The sequence below is a fragment of the Musca autumnalis genome, unplaced genomic scaffold, assembly GCF_047663935.1.
Source record: "Musca autumnalis isolate F117 unplaced genomic scaffold, ASM4766393v1 scaffold_3, whole genome shotgun sequence".
Lineage (NCBI taxonomy): Eukaryota > Metazoa > Arthropoda > Insecta > Diptera > Muscidae > Musca > Musca autumnalis.
The window spans coordinates 131,893,238-131,909,017 of NW_027411866.1; the positions used below are offsets into that span (position 1 = coordinate 131,893,238).

The following is a 15,780-nucleotide window of genomic DNA, read 5'->3' on the forward strand; positions in this document are numbered from 1 at the left end:
TATTTATGAGAAGTGCTGAGAATTTGTTTGGTCTCTTGTAAATAATAAAACTGTGTTTTCACTTTTGTTTGGTGGTATGTATGACGAATTAATTTCGAGAAGGAAGTTAGCAATAAATTTTTACATCGTTAATTTGATAATAAATGGAAGATGAGAGTGTTTGGTATAATGAGAATTAATTTAATGATTATTATTTACACGGCCAAATTCCTATGAGGATATTTGGATTTTATTGAAACCGAATATACTGTGGTTGGTTTTCGGCACAGACACAGGTTTTAAGTCTATGAGCGAATTTCTTCGACTACAGTTAATGAAAATTTTATTGTCACCAAGAATGTGAGAAGTGAGTCATGAATATTTTTGTCCTAAAATGTTATATATTTATCAATTGATGAAGCAAGACCCACATGTGACCTATGATAATTTATTACACATTATTTCCAATTCTCCGTGATTTATAGCAAACTAGATACTAAAGAACAGTACGTAATACTTAAACAAGACAATGTCCAGTATTACCTGGAGAGGCATAACGGTGCAAATCCAAACGGTTACCCTTCAAAACTGTAAAACACGTTGGTTATTCTGTTGACTTAGTTATTCAAAATGCGTTCCTAGGAAGGAAACATGTATTCGATTGTGGCTTTATGATAAGCCGATTTATTAAATAAAAACATAATTAATTCTTCTATATAAGTCTTATAATTGCATAAATTGACAGAAAAAATTGTAGAGAAAATTTTTGTTATGTACAATCTTCCGACAATTGTCATTAGATCTTTAATATACCTCAATCCAAACCAACCAGAATAAGTGCAAGAGAGGAAAAAGCAGCAGGATTAATCATCAAAAAAAGAGAATTAACTTAATGTTCATATTAGAGAGACATATGTCCCTCCTCGTGGCCTGAAAATCGTACCCCGTTCAACGCCTGTTCAATGTAACACTTGGGTCAGATTTTCAATTTCCTTCAAATTTGTAGAAGACTCAAGAGAAGCAAGATCGATATCTACAATAATGAAACTCCTCAGACAATAAATTAATTTCCTCAGAGCTGGGAATGAACTGCTTAGTCGCAAACAATGTTTCCGAAAAGTTAACAGCCTTTGGTGATCTTTTCAACATTCCACTGTGGTCGGACTTGTATGGGAGGAGTGGCCAAAAATACTTCCTTTGCAGACATCAATAAGAAAATTTCGATAGAGGTTACTGTAGCAACACAAATAATTAAAAAACAAACAAAAATCTAGAGATATGCCAACGAAGATGAAAAAGGCGAGCGGCTCTACCAATGGTCAGAAAATCATGGTTTCCATCTATTGTTCGATGCCAAGGACCCCGGCAGCTTTCGCTCTGCCAAATGGCACCATGATTACAATCCCGACCTATGATTTGTTTCTGGTCTCAACGACAACCCCGTCCCTGCCTCAAGACGCATACTGCCTCACTTTCCTCAAAGCCAACATCGTCCGGCAATCGTAAACATTGGCATAACTGTTCCGATTATAAGATCTACCCCTAAACCGAGGTGGAACTTTCGCAAAGCTGACTGGCCCAAACTCGACGGGGACGTTAGAGTTATATCCCCTAAGTCCAACAACTTCGAACGATTCTCTGGACTTATAATTGCCACAGCCAAAAAGTGCATCCCAAGAGGTTTCCGAAAAGACTATATCCCATTGAATGAGGACAGTGAAAGACTTCTCGAAGAATTCCGTACAAGCCAAAGCCCAGCGGTAGCAGATGAGCTCATTGATCAAGCACTGTCAAAAATGAAAAATGGAACAGCGGCAGGGTGGATTGCATTTACCCAGAGTTCATTAAGCATAGTGGTCCCCGTACTAGGAAATGGCTCGCCAGATTTTACACTGATATCCTTTACTCAGACCATATCCCGGGTCTCTTTAAGAAGTCAAAAGTCATTGTGCTTCTCAAACTAGGCAAGAACCCCGCTGAAGCTTCGAGTTACCAACCGATTGCCCTCGTCTCAGTGTGCCTAAAGTTATTTGAAAGGCTTATACTGAGCCGAATTGATGAAGAAATGGAGAAGTGTATCCCACTTTAGGAATTGCACCGATCAAGTACTTGCGTTAACAAATTTCATAGATGCAAAGTAAAGCGGTGTCATTCGTTGATTTGTCGGCTGCCTGTGTCGCAGTATGGAAAAAAGGACTCCTGCTAAACTTAAATAAGATCATTCCGTGCAGTAGAACTTGCAATATTATATCAACTCTCCTCAGCGACCGCCTTTTCAGAGTTCATCTAAACAACAACCATAGCAGAACGAGAAAACTCAACAACGGCTTGCCACAGGGCTCAGTACTAGCTTCTACACTCTTCAATCTGTACATCCACGACCTTCTTGAGACTGCTTCACGCAAGTTTATCTACGCCGACGATATGGCGTTCGCAGTTCAAAACTCTAAGTTTCATATCTTGGATAGGGTTTTAGAGAATGATCTTTCAATAATCTCATCCTATTGCCTTAGATGGAGACCTCCACCTCACGCATATTGATGCAGGAAAAAACTTACAGTTCGCCTAAATGGGTCTATTCTCTCGCACAACTTCAATCCAAAATACCTGGGTATAACCCTTGACAGAACCCTTTCGTTCCAACAACAACAACTAGATAGAACAGGCCAAAAAATCCAATCTAGGAACTACATCATCCAGAAACTCGCAGGAACGAATTGGGGTGCCTCGGCCAATTGCCTTTGAGCATTTGCCTTGTCTCTTGAATACTCAACAGCCGAATACGGAGCACCTGTGTGGCTCAACAGTCACCACGTAAAACGAATTGACACCCAGCTAAACTCCACCATGAGACTGATAATAGGGAACCTAACATCAACACCGACAGAATGGCTTCCAATGTTATCAAATATTTCACCTCCAAACTTAAGAGGAAAACATGCTCTTCTCCAGGAATATAACAAAATCGACGAAAATACCAGTATCCTCCTCAATCTAGATCTATCAATAGCATATGAATCCAGGCTGAAATCCAGAAAACCGCCTTTGTTACTAGCTAAACAGCTGCAAAGCGACCCAGACCCTTGGGTCGCAGCAGTCCTCTTTTCAACTCACAAAACGGAACAACTGGATTTGATCTACCACGCAAATCATGGTGTAATTTAAATCGCCTCCGCTCTTCCACAGGCCGCACAATGGAAAACCTACACAGATGGGATCTCGCCGACGATGCCAGCTGTGTGTGCGGTGCCCAAAACCAGTCAATCGACCACATAATTTACAACTGTCCGGTGCTATCTTTTCCAGAAAATATTGAGGAAGTACAGTCCTTTTCAACAGACGCAATACCCGCTGAACCAGTAGATACCTAAAATAAAAATTAACTCTGTAATTTTTAAGAAATCCATACGCTAAATAAATAGATAATTTACAAAAATTTCGGGGTAGGTCCATATTTTGATAGGGTCCCCATATAACTATACCTCCCGATATTCTGAATTTTGAAGGTTTTATATACATTATTTGTTCAAAATAACCGAAATGGCACTTGATCTTTCCTGATGGTAGGTAACCCCTACAAATTTGTCGATATATGCATGTCCACACTTTGATCTTGTCCCCATAGATCGGTACCGCCCAATATTCGGTATTTTGAAGTTTCTAGTCATAACATACAATCAAAATGGCACAATTTTGAAAATGTTACATTGAAGACCGTAGTTTACATTCCCTCCGTATAACTGCACCAAGCAATTCCTCTACTTTGTATTTAAAAAGCTGAAATGTACATTTGAAACGTCCTTCGTATTTTGGGAACAAGTTCAAAAAATGCAAAAGGAAACAGCTAATATTTTGAAAATACAATCTTAAGACCTCTACTGATTTTTTAACAAAAATTTCGTTAGGGGAAAAGATGATAACTAAAACCTTACATGAATCTCAATTACACTAAAAAGAAACTCTACAAAGGGCCAGCAGAAACACATACTAAATAATGGGTGCAAGTTGACATACACAAAACTGCATAACAATTAAGTTAATACCTTATTTTTCAATATTCATATTAAGTTTCATCAATATACACTTTATTTAATTTCATAATAATATTTTACTTTCATTTGACTTTTGCACTGTTCTTACAACAAAAATCAACTAATTATATGTTCTTCTTTGGTGTTATTCTTGAATTTTACTGTTAGAGTTATTCAATGATACTTTTATTTTTGAGAAGCTTAACCCCTTAGGAGTACATTTGAACATATTTGGTATCAAAAATTAGACTTTAATTATTTTTAATTTTGGCCAATGGCCACTGTGCAAAAGTTTATGCAAGACGAAAAGATGAAGACACAGCATAATAGACACTCAAAATCACATTGGCAATATAGATATATTCTTGTATGAATATTCCCTTAAAAATATACCAGTAAGCAAGTCGAAAATATCGGCTAAAATGACCTTAGTAGGAATGGACTAAAGAGCATGCATATGTTTTCGACGCTCAAGACATCTATTATACTCGAATAAAATGTAGAAGTTTAAAAATACCGTGGTCCAATCATATACACACACCTTCCTTGCACACTAAATGCTCACTTTCGATTTAAATCGAGACGTTGCACAGTGTTGCCGCAGCGGACAAAAATCGAAAAATGTGATGTTAACTTTTATATATGTTTACGTTTCTTTTTTAGAGTAGACACATCAGATACATCGAATCTGAAAGAATTTTGTCGATATGTGTATCCATAATGAAGTTTTAGCTCTTTAAATATGAAAAATATTTCCTAGGTAATCTAAAGCAATAATCATAGGACGACCTTTAAATTAACTATTTCCGAAATTTTTTTGATAATAAGTAAAGTTTTGGATGGGGATTTATTTGATGGGTTGGCTATAAATATGAAATTTTAGTAAAACAAAGTACCGTTATCAAGAAATAAAAAATTTAAATATAATAAAAAATATAATTGGATATCTCTTCCGAAGCGAAATGTGTAAAAACTTTCTGCCCTGCAATCTTCTGAGATATATCGACATTTTAATGAATGGTCAATTTGATATTTATGAAAAAAAACTTCAATACTCCGTTGCAATAGCTTAAAGCACCACCTCTGTGATACTAGTTTTAATTTAATTTTACATTTGATTATTTATTATTTATTTATTGATTATACAAAATGTGTGTTCGTGAAGTCCAGTTTTTTATAATTATAAGTGAATTAATAATGATTAATTGTAAGTTAAAAACTTAAACTTGTATGCATTGGAAAAATTTGTAATGAAACAAAACTTTGTTAACAGGAAATTCAAATAAAATATCCCCTGAAGAAGTCGGAAACAAGCCGACGAAACGTTGGGAAAAATAATGAATTTAAATTAACTTTTTATTCATTCACAAAAGTCGACCAAATAGCCCAAAAGTAGCAGATAGTACATAATTACCATTGGTCAACAACAACAAATGAAAAACCATTTCTTTTATTTAATGACTGTGTTGCAGCTTCGTTTTAAAATAGAAGGAGTTGACCTAGTTTGACGAATTTGTGTACAAGTACTTACGAGGGCATAGGAATGAAAAAAATAAAATTTTAGTCCATATCGGTTCAGATTTGGATATAACCCCCATATATATCATTCGCCGATTTTCCTATAACTCGGCCAATTTTTATTGAATAGTCTTGAAGTTTAGTATGTAATATTTGCTTAGGCCCCTGATCAGTTTTACCAATTTTGACATTTAGATATAGCTCCCATATATATCGGTTAATTTTAGATCAATAGCTTTCAAATTTAACGTATGATATTTTCTTAGGCCCTTGTTCAGTTTTACCTATTTTGAATTTCTAATTTAATTTTGAATAATTACGTCAAATTTTTCAAATTGAATATTTCACATGTATTGCGTGTTTGGTGGATCAGATACATAAAGTATATGTACATATGTATATGAGAGATATATCCAAAGCCAAATCGATTTTTGTCAATATCGGTAAAACTGAAAATATCCCATGTTGAATTCGAAGGCTATTTATCAAAAAATGGCCGATTTATAGCAAAATCGGGGAAAGCTATTTTGGTTTTTGTGAAGATCGGTAAAACTCAGGGGCTTAAAAAATATCACATATTAAATTTGATGGCTATTCGATTAAAATGGACAGAGTTATATATATCTTATATACATATGTGGACTATATCCAAATCTGAACCGATATGGACCAAAGTTGAAATGTTTCAGTCCCATGCCATCATAAGTACTTGGGAAAAATTGCATCAACCTAAGTCAGTTCCTTCTATTTTTGTCCACTTTTGTATGGGAGTAGCAACGCAGCACGTTGTGCTGTATGAGGGCTATACCATAACGTAGATCTATATAAACCATTCTTGATAGAAATATTTTCTAACCTCTGCAAATACAAAATTCCAAATCCCACAAAACTTGTTAAAATGTGTCTATCTGGACAATAACAAATCCATATTCTCAATACCGGAAGTTGTACGGACCTACAATACATTTCACAAACGTTTTATCCACACTTTTTCGAAGAGAACATTTGAGTCCACTGAGAACGCTTTATGCAAAATTATGGCCAATTCAATAAGAAGTTGACGTAAAAACCTTCCCAATGCCTGAACTAGAGACAATTTTTTTAATTATTCAGTGACCACTTTACCGAATTTGATGGAATATTACGAAGGTCAGATTAGATTTTCGCCTATCGGTCAATAAAATTATGTATTAAAATATTTCTATTCGATCAAAAGTTACATCATTTTATGCCGTAAACAAAACGTTTCAGAATCTGTCTGCGAAAGTCGTTTTTATGACCCTAATTACAAAGAACAAAAGGATTTTAATAATAACTCTTGGAGTTAGTGTGCGTTTTTGTCCAAACTTCATAACATTTATTTCAAACTCACATAAAGCTCTATGACGGGCTATATCCGTCCAAAACTAACAAGAAGACATTCTCCGCTTAGTGGGGTAGGGAGAACAAATTTGCTATTAAACGTAAACTATATTTTGACAAAATATTACAAAGGACAAAATTTTCGTACCCTCCAGCCAGAATTCGCCCAAACATACTTGGGGTCTAAAACTATTATTTCGAAGAACCATATTTTGGCCTTTTGAAACTGTATATACCCTTTAAATCCTCAAGGCGGATGGTATAAAAATATTACTTCGAATTCCAAGTAGATAGTATAATTAGATAGTATAATTATTTTCGTGGTCAAATCCATACTTGCTGAGTTAATGATCCAAACATTCTAAAACCCTCCGACCACAAATTAAAATTACTGATGTGCACGATGGAAACCGCTTTGGTCCAAATCGTTATACACGCAGAGTGGAGATATTATAGGAACAATCGTATTGCAAGAACAAAATAGGGTATTTTAAAAATCAGAAAATATATATTGTTGATTCAACAATATATTTTGTGTAATTATGATGCCTACAACAAAATATATGGTTGAAGTAACAATATATTTTTTCAGATGTTTAAAATAACATATTTTGTACTTAGAACATGATTATTCCTACAATAACTCTTTTTTGCGTGTATCTCTTTCAAATTTAAATCTTGGTAGGGGTAGCTCTCCCACAAAAGTTCAAAAAAAAGTTGATTAATTGCAGTTTAAGTTCTGTTCTGTTTTAAAGTTATAACCTAAGACAGTCCTGGATGTCCTAATTAAAATGCTATAGTTTTTAAATGGGCAAGTCCCAACTTCCGGACATAAAATGTCAGGAAAGCTCTAGACGGTGATCAACACAAATAGCTGCTGCGCACAAGTTAAATTAAAAGTTTGAATATGGAATATAATGACCAATTTTCACTTAAATTTTGTTAACTATCGTCCAAGACATTGCAACGACATTTTTTTGTGGGCCAAACTTCGGAAAATTATGGATCGAATGAACTAAATGATGAAACACGATTAACTTAAATGATAACTATTGAGAGGAGTGACTGATATTGATGCAAATTTAGATCAAGATAGAAGATGGACTATATGGGACCACTCCTTCAATCAAGTACCTCTCCAATCAAGTTATAGTCAATTTAGCGGATCGTGTTGGTACTTTAATAGCCGGTAGTAGTTTTGATCATGACTACAAAAGAACAATTTTTTTACATTCTGATATGTGGACCCTGAAATGTTACAAAAACCCAACTGGTGCAATTTTAAAATGGAGTTCGTTTTTATTTTGTTTAAAAAAATTGTAAATTTGAAACTGGAAAGTGTGGAAGCTATCCAAACACAATTTCCAATGTGAACTAATTTGGTTCTCAAAACAGAATAACAAACTTCAATTGATTTGAAGTCAGGAGAATTGCAGATTTTCACACAAATTAATACACACTAGAGTTGTTTTAAACAAGTAAGAAAGTATCAGTCAGCTGTGCTGACAGAGACATACCCTCAGCCCCTGAAAAAAAAAAAAACAAAACCAAACACAATAATTTTACGGTATATAAAAAATATTGATTTTGTATCAGCAGTTTGCTTTAAAATCTGTATGTACCGTAATGTGAGGCTATACCAAATCATTGACACATACCAAACATTTTTAGTAATCAAATTTCTTTATAAAGGACTCGAAATATTGAATTACGTTAAACTATGTTTGGAAGAAATTTTTGAAAAAGTTTTAGTGTTATCTTCTACAATAGCAATTTAAGTACGTGCCGGCAGTGTTTTGGAGCCTTTGTTCCGTTATCTTAGGAAGTATTGACTTTCTCCGGAGAAAAATTATACCGTTGTAAACGAGGCCGATAGATCAACCTGCTGAAAAAAGAATCAAAACGTCCATAGTCCATATTCTAACGTGATACATGACTGGATGGACTGATACGTGACTGGTACCCGTAGGAGTTGACCGACATAGTCCATATACTAACCTGATACATGACTGGATGAAATAATACGATGTGCAAAGTCTGTACTAATAAGAAACTGCCTGCGAGAATTACCTTGCGGATTTGCATTATGGTTGGAGCCGTCAGGCTTTCATAGAGCTTTTAGCCTAATATCCGTCGTAAAAGAAGCCGCAAGAACAACCTGCAGAAACAAACGATCCAAAAGAAGCTATTAAAATTCACTTTATCCGAATTTGGTGTTGGGGGTACCCGAAAAAGTGGATCAATATATTCCATATTTGAGCCCAATATATATGTGGAAAAATGTATAGAAGAACTTTTGTGGGGGAGGTACCCGAAGGACAAAATATTACGATACCCAAAATTTGGTTCCAATCGCTTGATACATTGGAGAGTTATCGTGCGCCAGCCAAACAGACGTACAGACAGACGGACGGACATGGCTAAATTGACTCCAAATTGTCTGAAACGAGTTTAGTCCAAACATATTTGGGGTCTAAAACCGTTATTTCGATGAGACACATTTTTGGTCGTGTCAGAGTGTATATACCTTTTCTAGTCTAAAGGCTGAGGGTATAAGAAGATGGACTATATCGGAGCACTCCTTTATGTACCTCTTCTATTAAGTTTAAGTCCATTTTTCGGAGTGTGTTGGAACTTTAATTGCCGGTAGTAGTTTTGATTTACAAAAGAACCATTTTTTGTAGTCAAGATCACAACTACTATTGGCTATTAAAATTCCACTCCGAAAGTGGCCTGAAATGTTCCAAAAACCCCACTGGAGCCATTATGAAATGCAGTTCGTTTTTCTATTAAAAAATTGGGATATTGGAAACTGGAAATTTTTGAAGCTTTCGAGATACAATTTGCATTGTGAACTAATTTGGTTTTCAAAAAAATGGATGACAAACTTGTATTGTTTTGAAGTCAGGAAAATTGAAGATCACACTTCAAAAAATAAAACTATGAATTTAATTTACCTACAAATTAATACATACATTTAAAAGCGACCCAAAAAACAAAAAGAATATTATTTTTAATTGAAAATTTTGCCTTTTTAGGCGAAGATCATTTTAAGTATTAATTATACCCTCAGTCTTTAGGCTATAGAGGGTATATACACTTTGATACGACAAAAAATGTGCCTTAACCAAATAATGGTTTTAGACCCCAAGTATGTTTGTTAGGGTTATGACTTTTTGACATTTTTCCTCAAAAATGATTTCCTGTAGGAGGGATGAATGAACTTTTGCCTATTAATCACTATGCTATCGTTTATTCCATTGAAATATAAAAAAAGTTCACGCACAAATCGATTTTAAAAAAATATTTTTTTTGAAAAAATATATGAAATGAAAAAAAAAATATTTTGGAAAAATTATTTTTTGTTGCACGAATGAATAAATATAAGCCTATTAATAACTATAATAACGTTTATTTCATTAAAATATTAAAAAAGTCGCAAAAAAAGTCACTTTGAAAAAATTTTAAATTTTTTGTTTTTGTTAAAAAATTATATTTTTGAATAAAAGCGTTTACGACATTTTTACGATTCTCAGAATTGAAGAAAAATAGTGAGAAATAAATTGTATGTCATTTTAATTATCTCATGTGGCTCTAAAGTTTATTTTCAATTACATATCTGTTTTCAGTGACTTCAAAAAATTTTCCATAATTTTGATAAATTCAAATTTTAAAATGATTTTGTGCTTGAGGTTTTTTCACCGAATCACCTTATAATTAAGATTTTATGTAATCTTATGGCAAAACTCATCACGCTAGGATACAGGGATATGAGGTTGTAAAAAAGTCATAACCCTAATGTTTGTACGATATCCGTTTCAGACAATTTTGAGTAGATCTAGAAATGTCCGTATGTCTGTCTGCCTGTCTGGCTGGTGCGCACGATAACTCTCGAAAGGATCAATCGATTCGGTTCAAATTTTGGGTATCGAAATATTTGGTAAAGATTTGATTTAAGTTCGAAGATGGGCCATATAGGTCCACTACTTCAGGTACCTCCCCCACAAATGTTCAAAAATTGTCGCACAACTTGTGCGCACGATAACTCGCGAAGGGAGTAACCGAATTGAACCAAACTTTGCATATGGTAAAACTACCTTTAGGCATACATCAGGCTCGAATATGGATTATATCGGTCCGCTCCTTCAGGTACCTCCCACACAAAATTTGAAATAGGTGCAGTTTAGTGACACCTCACGAATCGTTATGAAATTTTTTGTAGCAGGATGTTCGAGCGGCCTCCGTTACGTCATTGTAATTTTTTTCGAGGGCAAGTCCATAGTTCCCGAGATAATGGCACACAACCTCAAAAAACGCTGCACTATGCTGCGAGTTCAAATAAACGGTGGCCAAATATAAAAGGTGTTGGCGTTGGCAGATGAATTTTGGTATAAATACTTATAGTTCACTGCCAATGTCGAGAGCAAAAAATTGGGAAGGTCGGTCTACGTTTTGGGATAGTCCCCATGCAACGGTACTCCTTAATGTTTCGGTATTTTGATTATTTTAGCTAAACTTATCAACCAAATTGGTTGAATTTTGATATGCGGGACGGTTCAACATTTGGCTTTCGAAATATTTTGTCCAAACTTACTTTAAGTTCGAAGATGGGTTATATCGGCCCACCATACGACGCTATAAGTTTCATCGGGGGCAAGTCCATACTTCCTGAGAAAATAGCCTGAAAGTTACAAAAAAAAACCTATAACACCGTGTGTAGTGGTTATAGCGCAAGAAAACTCCCGATCGGATCTTCCGATTCGGTCCAAAATTTGTCTTTCGTAATATTTTGTCCAAACATAGTTCATGTTTGAAGATGAATTATATCGGTCCACTCTTTGAAGGGAGTAACCGATTTGGTCCATACTTTGCACATCGTAAATCTTCTACCAGACTTAGATGAGGTTACAATATGGACTCAATCGGTAAACTCCTTCGGGTACCTCCCACACAAAATTTCGGAAATGTCCAGTTTAGGACCTGCTCTAGAATCGCCTTGGCAACTTGTATTCACAGTCCCCCATACGAAGGTACAAGTATCATCAGGGACAAATCCATTCTTCCTGAGAAAATAGCCTGAATGTTCAATGTTTTCCAAGTCATTTGTATGAGGCCAAAGTTAAATTTTCACGAAAATTCTCTAAAGTATTTATGGTCCAATCGATTAAAAAACTTTACCAGTTTTTTTGGGGTTCGCCCTATTACATTTCGCTCATTTACTCAAAATGAGTTTTTTGAGTTAGTAATTTATATTTTTGTCTACGATTTCTACATTATCTTGTATCCAATTTTCATGTTGATAAGTCTAAAACTCAACGAGTTACATCTTTTCTCTAAGAGTTTGGCATAGATCAACAAAAACGTTTTTTTGAGTTTATTAAACACTAAAACATTACAAATCATGATCGATCTTGCACAGAAATTTAGCACTGATATCTGGCTAGCCCAAGTAGTGATTTTAACCAAGTAGTGATTTTATTTTTTGTGTAATATTCTGTTTTTAGTTGATAAGTCAAATTTGAATCGGCAACTTAAAACGAGTTTTTTTTTCTAGAAACTTGATTTTTTCAGATGTCGTTCTCTTATCTTAGGACAAACTTCCAGGAAGGGGTAAGGGAGACTTATCTCATACCAATGACTGCACCCTATTTATATTATCTCAATGATATGGGGTCTACGTTTTAAAACCGAGTCCGTAAGGCGTTTGTTGCGACACTACTTGTACAAAAGTTTTACATATCTGTAATAGTCAGAAAATATTGTCAACATTACGCTGAGAGGTTTTTTTACCACCTTTGAAGATGTGAAGTTGCCTGGCCTGGAAGTCGAACCAGGACATACAGAGTGCAAAGCGGGGGTGCCTACCATTGCACCACAGTGTCACAACCTCAAATTAACTAAACGAACGGAAATATCTGTATCCAAAAAGCCAAATGTTAATTAAGAGGAGGACAATTCTTAAAAAATTGCTCATGTCACAGGAACAATGGCCTTTTTTTGAAAATTGAATACGATCTTTAAACTAAAATTTCTACATAATCATTTAGAGTATGAAATATTCGGATCCGCCCGACTAACAGACTTCCACATGATTTTTATTACCATTACGATGAAAAAAACTATAACCCACAAAATCAGTAGACCATAAAACCGTATCAATTAAATGGACAATGTGGAAGCAACAACAGCAGCGGCAGCAGCATGGAAACTAACCAACTAAACGGATAGAAATAGACAAACAACGATCGAGGCAAAGCAGACAACATAAAGTAATAACTAAGTTTTAAAATCCAATAAAATACAATTAAATGGAACATTTATTGGAAAACCGCCAAACTTGCAATAACACCGTCATTCAGTCATTCAATATAAAAAGAAAAATTGAGAGTTATAAAAATGAAAGTAAGCAATTTATTACAGAAAGAAGGAAAGACAGAAGAAAAGCCTAGTCTACTAGGCTAAGGCTAAAGGAAAGAAAGCCTAAATGAAAAAAAATACTGAAATCAAATAAAGTCATAAACGACAAAAGAAAACACCCACCTGCGTTCAAGAAAAAACCACCAAACTCAATGGGGGGTTCAATCCAAATTCAATTGAAATGTTGCAGAGATTTTTTGGAGATGTGGTGCTGGTGGCAGGCAATAAATGACAACCTCAGCCAACCGAACAGCAAGTCAGTCAGTGGTGGTGTTATAATAAATGCAGCGGCAGCAGTTAACGTTTGTTACAAATGAAGGAGGCACACGCGCGTGGGTGTTTCACAAAATATGATTGAAATTTACAGTAACAATTTGTTTGCTTTTAAGGAATTTCACTGGAATCCGGCACTTAATCCAATTTCTTTAAGATGAAGGATGCGATAAGGAGTCCTTCTTTGAGCAGAATTCACAAATCACACTTTTTTAACTTCTCTTGAAAACACTTTTTGTATTTGTAATATTTTCACCAATATCCTTTTAAAGTCCTTGGTAGAGGTTTGTTTGTAGTTTTCTTTTCAAATAAACTTATTTCAAATTCATTTCTTGGTTGTTTTTTCTTTTTTTATTTCAAACACTTGTTTGTTTTTCTTTTTATATGCAAAACAACTGAATCAAATTTAAATTTCAAAACTTAATTTTGAAAATTTTCAAAATCGTTACTTTTTTCCTTAGAGGGTCTTGCGCTTTAGTTTTTTTCTTTCTTTCGTTTGTTTCTTGTTTATTTCAATTGATTTGCTTTTCATGAAATAACGTCGTGTGTGAATGCGCGCGCGCGTCTATTTCGTGCCATGGGTAACCGCAGAATGTTCAATACACCTGCTTTCTCAACGCGAATTACTTCGCATGCAGGCAAGCGATAAAAAACACAACTGAAAATTTCTTCTTTCTCCACTGGGCCAAAAACACGAAGCGCGCAAACGAAATGGAAAAAAAGCACATAAAACTCTCACACACACGAGCAGTAAAGCTGCGTTAAGCGTTACTGCTTTAACTGGTGGCTGGATGGTTGGCTGGCTGGGTAGTTGGGTGGTTGGTGCTACATCTGCTGCCACTGCTGCTGTTGAACAAAGTTACCTTCAAAGCTTAACCATCATCATGACCAACGATGATCATGATGTTGGTGTTATTTGCTCTTCGTGCTGACTATGATTGTGATGTGCCGTTAATGAGCAGCATATTGGCGCAAATAATGATGACGTTCATTTGTTCGGTTTTAGTTGGTTGCTTGGTTAGTAATGCCAATGCCATCATCAATGACCATCACAATGTGGTTTTCTTATTGCTTACCCCCATTCAATGGAGAGGCACGCATATTGCAGTGTAGCGACAAAGCAAGCCCCCTCTTTACGAATGCAATTTCAACATGCAACAAAGATCTGTGGTAGACAATAAAAATTGATTGCAATTTGATTGGAAATACAAAAATGCGAAGTTTGATTTAGGACTTTTAATAAGGTAGGGAGGGAGGGAGGCAGTCACTAACATTCACTATTACCATGAAGAGCAAAAAAAATTAAGTTTTGAATTTGAATTAAAGGACCAAAATACCACAAAACTGGACAAGTGTTTTTCTACCACAAAAAAGTGCATATTTAATCATCATGATGAATATTTTTTAACAAGTAAAAACTGAGTTAAGTTTTGCCGGGCGAACTTTTTATACCCTCCACCATAACTTATATTGAAACCAGATTTCAGCAATTTCGATTTAATGATGTTTCTGAAACTTAATACCGAAAACCGAACTGGGAACCTGTAACGACAATTCTCTATCGGAATGTTTTATATCCTCAACCGGGAGGTACGGTTTAAACGGAGCTATATAAAATCGCTTACCTATACCGACCATTATTTGCAGGAATGTTTTATACCTCTAACGAAGTCTTAATACCGAATCCCCGCTATTTCGGTTGGATAATGTGGCCAAGACGTAGGGGATGGAAGATACGAAGGAACTGTCCTGACCGGCAAACGTTTTAAGGACCATGATCTGCGAATCTGCACCTGGAATGTTCGCACTCTTTATAGAGAAGGAGCAGTTTACGCATTGGCAGATGTACTTGAAAAATACAAGGCCGACATTACTGCCATACAGGAAATACGATGGAACGGGAAAGGCGTCACAACAACACCTAAAGGTGACGCAATGTATTATAGCTGCCATGACACAAGGCATGAGTTTGGTTGCGGATTTGTAGTTGGTCCAAGGTTAAAACACCTGGTCTCCAGCTTCACCTGAGTGAATGAAAGACTCGCTTCAATTCGATTAAAAGCAAAACTCTTCAACATCAGCTTTATTTGCGCACATGCTCCCACTGAAGACAAGGACGAACAGACCAAAGATACATTTTACGAGCGCTTAGAAGAAACCTATGACAGTTGCCCTGCTCATGACATTAAAATTATATTAG

At 35.3% G+C, this 15,780-nt stretch overlaps 1 protein-coding gene across 2 annotated transcripts in view; it reads right to left on the minus strand.

The window, feature by feature from the left end:
- Positions 1-14,177, minus strand: part of dy (transmembrane protein dusky) — an 84,618-nt gene extending 70,441 nt beyond the window's left edge. Inside the window, exon 1 of one of the 2 annotated variants that reach the window (XM_073979529.1) lies at positions 13,431-14,177. The gene's annotated coding sequence lies outside the window, so the exon portion shown is untranslated. The remainder of the gene's footprint in view (positions 1-13,430) is intronic. The other variant, XM_073979528.1, reaches the window with a different exon arrangement.
- Between the last annotated feature and the right edge of the window lie 1,603 nt (positions 14,178-15,780).